General features: G+C 51.6%; 1 pseudogene; it reads left to right on the top strand.

Annotated features, from left to right (window-relative positions):
• The first annotated feature begins 205 nt into the window (after window positions 1-205).
• On the top strand, window positions 206-781 carry LOC120854941 (annotated as a pseudogene).
• Window positions 782-7,378: the final 6,597 nt, after the last annotated feature.

Raw genomic sequence — 7,378 nt, forward strand, 5'->3', positions numbered from 1 at the left:
ATGATCCGCAAACAGAGCACAAAAAACACATGCTGGCGAGAATGTGGAGAAAAGGGAACACTCTCACAAGGCTGGGTGGAATGTAAATCGGTGCAGCCAATGTGGGGAATGGAAGGGAGGTTTATCAAAAGGCTAAAAATAGAATTATCAGATGATCCAGCAAATCGACTCCTAGGTATACATCAAGAAAAAAATTAGCCTTTCCAGCGCCGGCCCAGGACACAGCAACCGTCACGATGTTGATGCCCAAGAAGAACCGGATTGCCATCTATGAACTCCTTTTTAAGGAGGGGGTGAGGTGGCCAAGAAGGATGCCCACCTGGCCAAGCACCCGGAGCTAGCAGACAAGAACGTGCCCAGTCTTCACGCCATGAAAGCCGTGTAGTCTCTCAAGTCACGAGGCTATGCGAAGGAACAGTTTGTCTGGAGACATTTCTACCGGTACCTCACCAACGAGGGCGTCCAGTATCTCCACGATTACCTCCACCTGCCCCCTGAGACCGTGCCCGCCACCCTGCGCCACAGCCATCCTGAGACTGGCCGGCCACGGCCCAAAGGCCTGGAGGGAGGACGAGCTGCAAGACTCACACGAGGGGAAGCCGACAGAGACAGCTACAGACCAAGCGCCGTGCCCCCTGGTGCCGACGAGAGAGCCGAGGCCAGAGCTGGTCAGCAACTGGGTCCCAGCTTAGAGGCAGATTTGGTCGTGGACGTGGTCAGCCACCTCAGTAAAGTTGAAAGGGGTTGTTTTATGTTGAATAAACCTGTAAACAGAAAAAAAGAAAGAAAGAAAGAAATTAAACCACTAATTTGTGAAGCTATGTGCACCCCGGTGTTCATTATAGCATTATTCACAGTACAGTTGCCAAGATTCGGAAGCCACCTCAATGCCCATCAACAGATGAATGTGTTCAAGAAGATGTGATGTATAGGTGTGCATGGGACACTGCTCAGCCATGAAACAGAAAGGAATTGGCAACAACTGGATGCACCTGGAGGTTTGCTGGTGTGGGTTTAGTCACTAAGTCACGTCCGACTCTTGTGACCCCATGGACCGCAGGCTGCGAGGCTCCTCCGTCCACAGGATTTTTCAGGCAAGAATACCAGAGTGGGTTGCCATTTCCTTCTCCAGGGGGTCTTCCTGACTCAGGGGTTGAACCCTGGTCTCCTGTGGTGGCGGGTGGTTTCTCCACCACTCAGCCACCAGGGAAACCCCTTGGAGGATATTATGCTAAATGAAATAAGTCCGACAGAGAGGGACAAATACTGTATGGTACCACCTATGTATGGAGTCTGGAACATTCAACAGGGACTTCCCTGGCAGTCCAGGGGTTACGACTTCATGCTCCCAATGCGACCGGCAGGGGCTTGACCCCTGGTTGGGGAACTAAGATTCCATAGGCTGCGTGGCTCAGCCTAAAAAAAAAAGCCTAGTGAATATAACAGAAAAGAAAGACTCGTAGATGCAGAGAAAAAGCTAGCGGTTACCAGTTGGGGGGGTGCAATTTAGGAATAGGGGAGTAAATGATACCAACTATTATGTGTAAAATAAACTATAAAGATACATTGTAAAACACAGGGAATGTAACCAATATTCTATAGCAACTATGAGTGGAGTTTAAAAACTGTGAATCATTATATTATATACCCATATTATATAACGTTGTATATCAACTATACTTCAATTAAAAAATTAAACAATAAAAAAGAAGATGGATTAGTGGTTGCCAGAGGTGCAGGATGAGCGAGACTGACAGGTACAAAGTCTCACTTGGGGGCGATGAGCGTGTCCTGGAATTACAGTGTCGATGGCTGCACAGCCTTGCGAACATGCTGAAAACGACAAAGCGTATATTTTTAAATGGTGAACTTTATAGTATGCAAATTATATCTCAGATTTAAAAGATCCTCAGAGACAAGGTTAGCTAATAACGGCTAACATCTATGAAGCACTAACCACCGTATCAGACCTGTTCTAAGTACTTTGTGTAGATTAATTCACTGGTGCCTCTCAGCGTTCCTGTAGGCAGGTACTGTTACTCCTCCGTTTTACCGATAACAACTGAGATGGAGAAAGGTCTGTTGCTTAAGGTCGTCCAAGTCACTGGGTTCAGACGGGGAACCTGGGGCCCAGAGAGGGTGATGGCACACCCCAGGTCACACAGCAACCCAATGCAGAGTCAGGACGAGAACCCGGGGCCCGCTGCCTGCTTTCCTTCAGGAGACCTTCAGAATCGTGTCTTATTGGGTTGGGTGACGCTGTTAGGAGTCTATGTGCCCCTGGAAGCCCCAGGAGACTTTTTGCAAAGAATTAAAAATAGAACAGCTCCCGAGGCTGCAACACTTACCACAAGCCTGGCGTTACACTCAACACTATGCCTCACCCCAGGGAAACCTCCAAATCCCTGTTTATCGTCCCTCTTTTCATTGTTGCAAAACTGGGGGCTCAGAAAGATGGTGAGACTTTCCCAAGATCACACAGATAGTCAGTGATGAAGCACAATATTAACGCAGCCCTGTGGGATTAGCAGCCACGATCTAACCAGCCCACAAGAAAAGAACACGAGAAGGAATGAGCTTCCCAGGGGGCGCAGTGGCAAAGAGCCTGCCTGCCATGCAGGAGACATAAGAGACGTGGGTTTGATCCCTGGGTCGGGAAGATGCCCTGGAGGCGGGCATGGCAGCCCACTCCAGCATTCTTGCCTGGGAAATCCCATGGACAGAGGAGCCTGGCCGGCTGCAGTCCACGGGGCCGCAAAGTTTTGGACACAGCCGAGCACAGCGCCACTGGCAGAGCGCAGGTCCAGCGTGTCGCTCGATCGGCCCCACAGATGCTGGCGGTGGGGTGGGACGGGGAAAGCAGCGTCGGGGGAACAGGCAAGACAGCACGGCTGCTGGAGATCAGGAAGCACCAGAGCCAGGCAGACAGGGCCCAAGAGTAGGGAGAAGGGCCGGACGGCGGGCTCCGGCCCGGAGGGCTTCCTGCCAGAACCTGGGCGACAAGCCTCCCAAGTTCCTCTCCCCACCCCGCCTGCACTCCGGGCGCGCCGGCCTGCTGCAGAGGGCTTCCTGCTCCCCCGCCATGGCGGCCCCTCGTGGCTGCAGCTCTTCCTTACGGACTGCGCGGCGGGGCAGGGAGGCCCCCGCGGGGAGCTTGGGCCCAACGTCCCGACTCAGCTTCTGCTCTACCCCCTGCCCTGCCCGGCAGACAGGGGGACCCCTCCTCTCCAGGCCCAGGAGCGCCTGGCAGAGTCGACAGGGACCCAGGGCAGTGCTCGTGCCGCCAGCGCGGTGACTGCGGTGGGTGAGCCCCACGGGTGGAGCCCTCAGCTCTGGCTCCCCAAGCCTCCCCACTGTCAGGAGCTGCCCAGAGGAGCCGTTTCTCCCTGCTGACTGGGAGACAAAGGCACCCTGACTGCCTCCTTGTCAAAACCTCCGCTCCACTGACAGCAGCTTCCCAAATGTGGGGGGCAAGCGGATGGCGGGGGGGAGGCTCTCTCAGGGAGAGACAGGCAAGCGTCCTGGTGAGCAGGTCACGCCACCACTGAGGCTGCAGAGAGGCCACAGCGCGGCACGGCTCGGGCTGGCCTCAGAAGCCAGCCTGCCGGGTTCCCATCCCAGCTCAGGCACCAGCTGGCTGCGTTCCTTTGGCCAAGTCACTGGGCATCCCTGAGCCTCGGGTTCCTCGTCTGTGAACTGGTCACTGCAGTGCTGCCTACCTCAAAGGACTGAGCTACACAAAGCTCTCAAAACAGCCCCTGCTGTTCTAGCTGAGCTCTGAATCTCATCGCCCAGTGTTCAGAGCCTGGGTCCCGCTGGGAACCACAGTTCCCAGCCTCCATGGAGCTCACAGCCAAGTAGAGGGTAAACAAACTATAAATAAGGACTTGAATAAATAAACAAGATCTTCACGATTTGGGGTAAATGCTGGTAGGGAAATACTAAAGAGGTTTACAGTGGACAGTGCGGGAGGGTGTGGGGACCTCAACCACTCAAAGAAGAGAATGAATGAGCTGGTTCTGGAAGGATAAGAAAGCAAGCAGCTATATGATGATCTGGGGAGAGTGATTTCCAAGTAGGGCCAAGTGCAAGGCAGCTCAAAGGCCCTGAGGTGCGAACTAAGACGGCACAGCTGAGAACAGAAAGGGGCGGATACGCTGGTGCAGGTCAGTCGCTCAGGCAGGCCCGGCTCTTTGCGACCCCATGGACTGCAGCACGCCAGGCCTCCCTGTCCACCACCAGCTCCTGGAATTGCTCAAACTCATGCCCATTGAGTTGGTGATGTCATCCAACCATCTCATCCTCTGTTGCCCCCTTCTCCTAATGCCTTCAATCTTTCCCAGCATCAAGGTCTTTTCAAATGGGTCAGTTCTTCACATCAGGTGGCCAAACTCAGCGTGAGCATCAGTCCTTCCCATGAACATTCAGGACTGATCTCCTTTAGGATGGACTGGTTGGATCTCCTTACAGTCCAAGGGGCTCTCAAGAGTCTTCTCCAACACCACAGTTCAAAAGCATCAATTCTTCGGCACTCAGCTTTCTTTATAGTCCAACTCTCACATCCATACATGACCACTGGAAAAACCAGAGCCTTGACTAGACGGATCTTTGTTGGCAAAGTAATGTCTCTGCTTTTAAATATGCTGTTTAGATTGGTCATAGCTTTTCTTCCAAGGAGTAAGCGTCTTTTAATTTCATGGCTGCAGTCACCATCTGCAGTGATTTTGGAGCCCCCAAAAATAAAGTCTGACACTGTTTCCACTGTTTCCCCATCTATTTCCCATGAAGTAATGGGACTGGAAGCTATGATCTTAGTTTTCTGAATGTTGAGTTTTAAGCCAACTTTTTCACTCTCCTCTTTCACTTTCATCAAGAGGCTCTTTAGTTCCTCTTCATTTTCTGCCATAAGGGTGGTGTCATCCGCATATCTGAGGTTATTGATATTTCTCCTGGCAATCTTGATTCCAGCTTGTGTTTCTTCCAGTCCAGCGTTTCTCATGATGTACTCTGCATATAAGTCAAATAAGCAGGGTGACAATATACAGCCTTGACATACTCCTTTTCCTATTTGGAACCAGTCTGTTGTTCCACGTCCAGTTCTAACTGTTGCTTCATGACCTGCATACAGATTTCTCAGGAGGCAGGTCAGGTGGTCTGGTATTCTCATCTCTTTCAGAATTTTCCACAGTTTATTGTGATCCACACAGTCAAAGGCTTTGGCATAATCAATAAAGCAGAAATAGATGTTTTTCTGGAACTCTCTTGCTTTTTCCATGATCCAGCGGATGTTGGCAATTTGATCTCTGCTTCCTCTGCCTTTTCTAAAATCAGCCTGAACATCTGGAACTTCATGGTTCAGGTATTGCTGAAGCCTGGCTTGGAGAATTTTGAGCATTACTTTGCTAGCACGTGAGATGAGTGCAATTGTGCGGTAGTTTGAGCATTCTTTGGCATTGCCTTTCTCTGGGTGACCTTTTCCAGTCCTGTGGCCACTGCTGAGTATTCCAAATTTGCTGGCATATTGAGTTCAGCACTTTCACAGCATCATCTTTTAGGATTTGAAACAGCTCAACTGGAATTCCATCACCTCCACTAGCTTTGTTTGGGTTGATGCTTCCTAAGGCCCACTTGACTTCACATTCCAGGATGTCTGGCTCTAGGTGAGTGATCACACCATCGTGATTATCTTGGTCGTGAAGATCTTTTTTGTACAGTTCTTCCGTGTATTCTTGCCCCCTCTTTTAATATCTTCTGCTTCTGTTTGGTCCAGACCATTTCTGTCCTTTATTGTGCCCATCTTTGCATGAAATGTTTCCTTGGTATCTCTAATTTTCTTGAAGAGATCTCTAGTCTTTCTCATTCTGTTGTTTTCCTCATTTCTTTGCTTTGATCGCTAAGGAAGGCTTTTTATCTCTCCTTGCTATTCTTTGGAACTCTGCATTCAGATAGGTATATCTTCCCTTTTCTCCTTTGCCTTTCACTTCTCTTCTTTTCACAGCTATTTGTAAGGCCTCCTCAGACAGTAATTTTGCCTTTTTGCATTTCTTTTCCATGGGGATGGTCTTGATCCGCCTCCTGTACGATGTCACAAACCTCCATCTGTAGTTCATCAGGCACTCTATCTATCAGATCTAGTCCCTTAAATCTATTTCTCACTTCCATTGTATAATCGTAAGGGATTTGATTTAGGTCCTACCTGAATGGTCGAGTGGTTTTCTCTACTTTCTTCAATTTAAGTCTGAATTTGGCAATAAGGAGTCCATGATCTGAGCCACAGTCAGCTCCTGGTCTTGTTTTTGCTGATTGTATAGAGCTCCATCTTTGCCTGCAAAGAGTATAATCAGTCTGATTGTGGTATTGAGCATCTGGTGATGGCTGTGTGTAGAGTCTTCTCTTGTGTTGTTGGAAGAGGGTGTTTGCTATGACCAGTGCGTTGTCTTGGCAAAACTCTGTTCGTCTTTGCCCTGCTTCATTCTGTACTCCAAGGCCGAATTTGTGTTACTCCAGGTATCCCTTCCTACTTTTGCATTCCAGTCCTCTATGACGAAAAGGACGGCTTTGGGGGGTGTTAGTTCTAGAAGGTCTTGCAGGTCTTCAAAGCCACTCAGCTTCTTCTCACTCACATGAGGTGTCCTGTAGGATGGCAGGCATCTCTGGCCTTTACCACTAGTCACCAGCAACATACACACACCCCCCAGCTGTACAACCAAGCATGTCTGCAGATGCCAGATGCCCCACAGGGGAAAATCATCATGCCTGAGAGCCGCGGGGTTAGGGCGAGTGCAGTGAGCAGTCAGCCGGGCTGCCGGGCCCGCGGCGCCCAGTAAGCCGCATTGAGAGCTGAGTGATGAGAGGTCAGAGCAGGACGGAGCTGTGGCTGCTGAGAAGCGGCTGCCTGGTCCCTGCCTCGCCCTGCCAGGTTCTGGGACGGACCCAGCTCTGCACCCGCCTCCCGAGCAGCCTCTGTGCCGCTCCTGCTTCTGAGCGGCCCCTCCTGCCCTCCCACCTCCCCTGCTTGTTCCCGTGCTCTCGGGGTCACCCTGGGGCCACCCCCCGACTGCCCGGCCTCTGGTCTTGCCCCTTTAGGTGGACCACACCGTGCAACATGCAGGCAAGGAGTGATCTTAGACCCTCGACCGAAAGCAGACGTAAGGGATCCTCACTGGGCCCCTACTCAGGGGGGCACGGGCAGAAGCTGCCTGGACGGCGGCCTCCTTCCCTCTGGGATGGCCCCTCCCGCCTCCAGCCTCAGCTCCCTCTTTCTCAGATTCGCCCGCTCCCTGGGCATGGCTGGTCTCCCCCGCACCATCCCAACCCCTCCAGGGTCCTGTCCGTCCTGTCTGTCTGTCCGCCTCCCGCCCACCCCACCCCAGCCCTC

The sequence above is a fragment of the Oryx dammah genome, unplaced genomic scaffold (genome assembly GCF_014754425.2).
Source record: "Oryx dammah isolate SB20612 unplaced genomic scaffold, SCBI_Odam_1.1 HiC_scaffold_27, whole genome shotgun sequence".
Classification (NCBI taxonomy): domain Eukaryota; kingdom Metazoa; phylum Chordata; class Mammalia; order Artiodactyla; family Bovidae; genus Oryx; species Oryx dammah.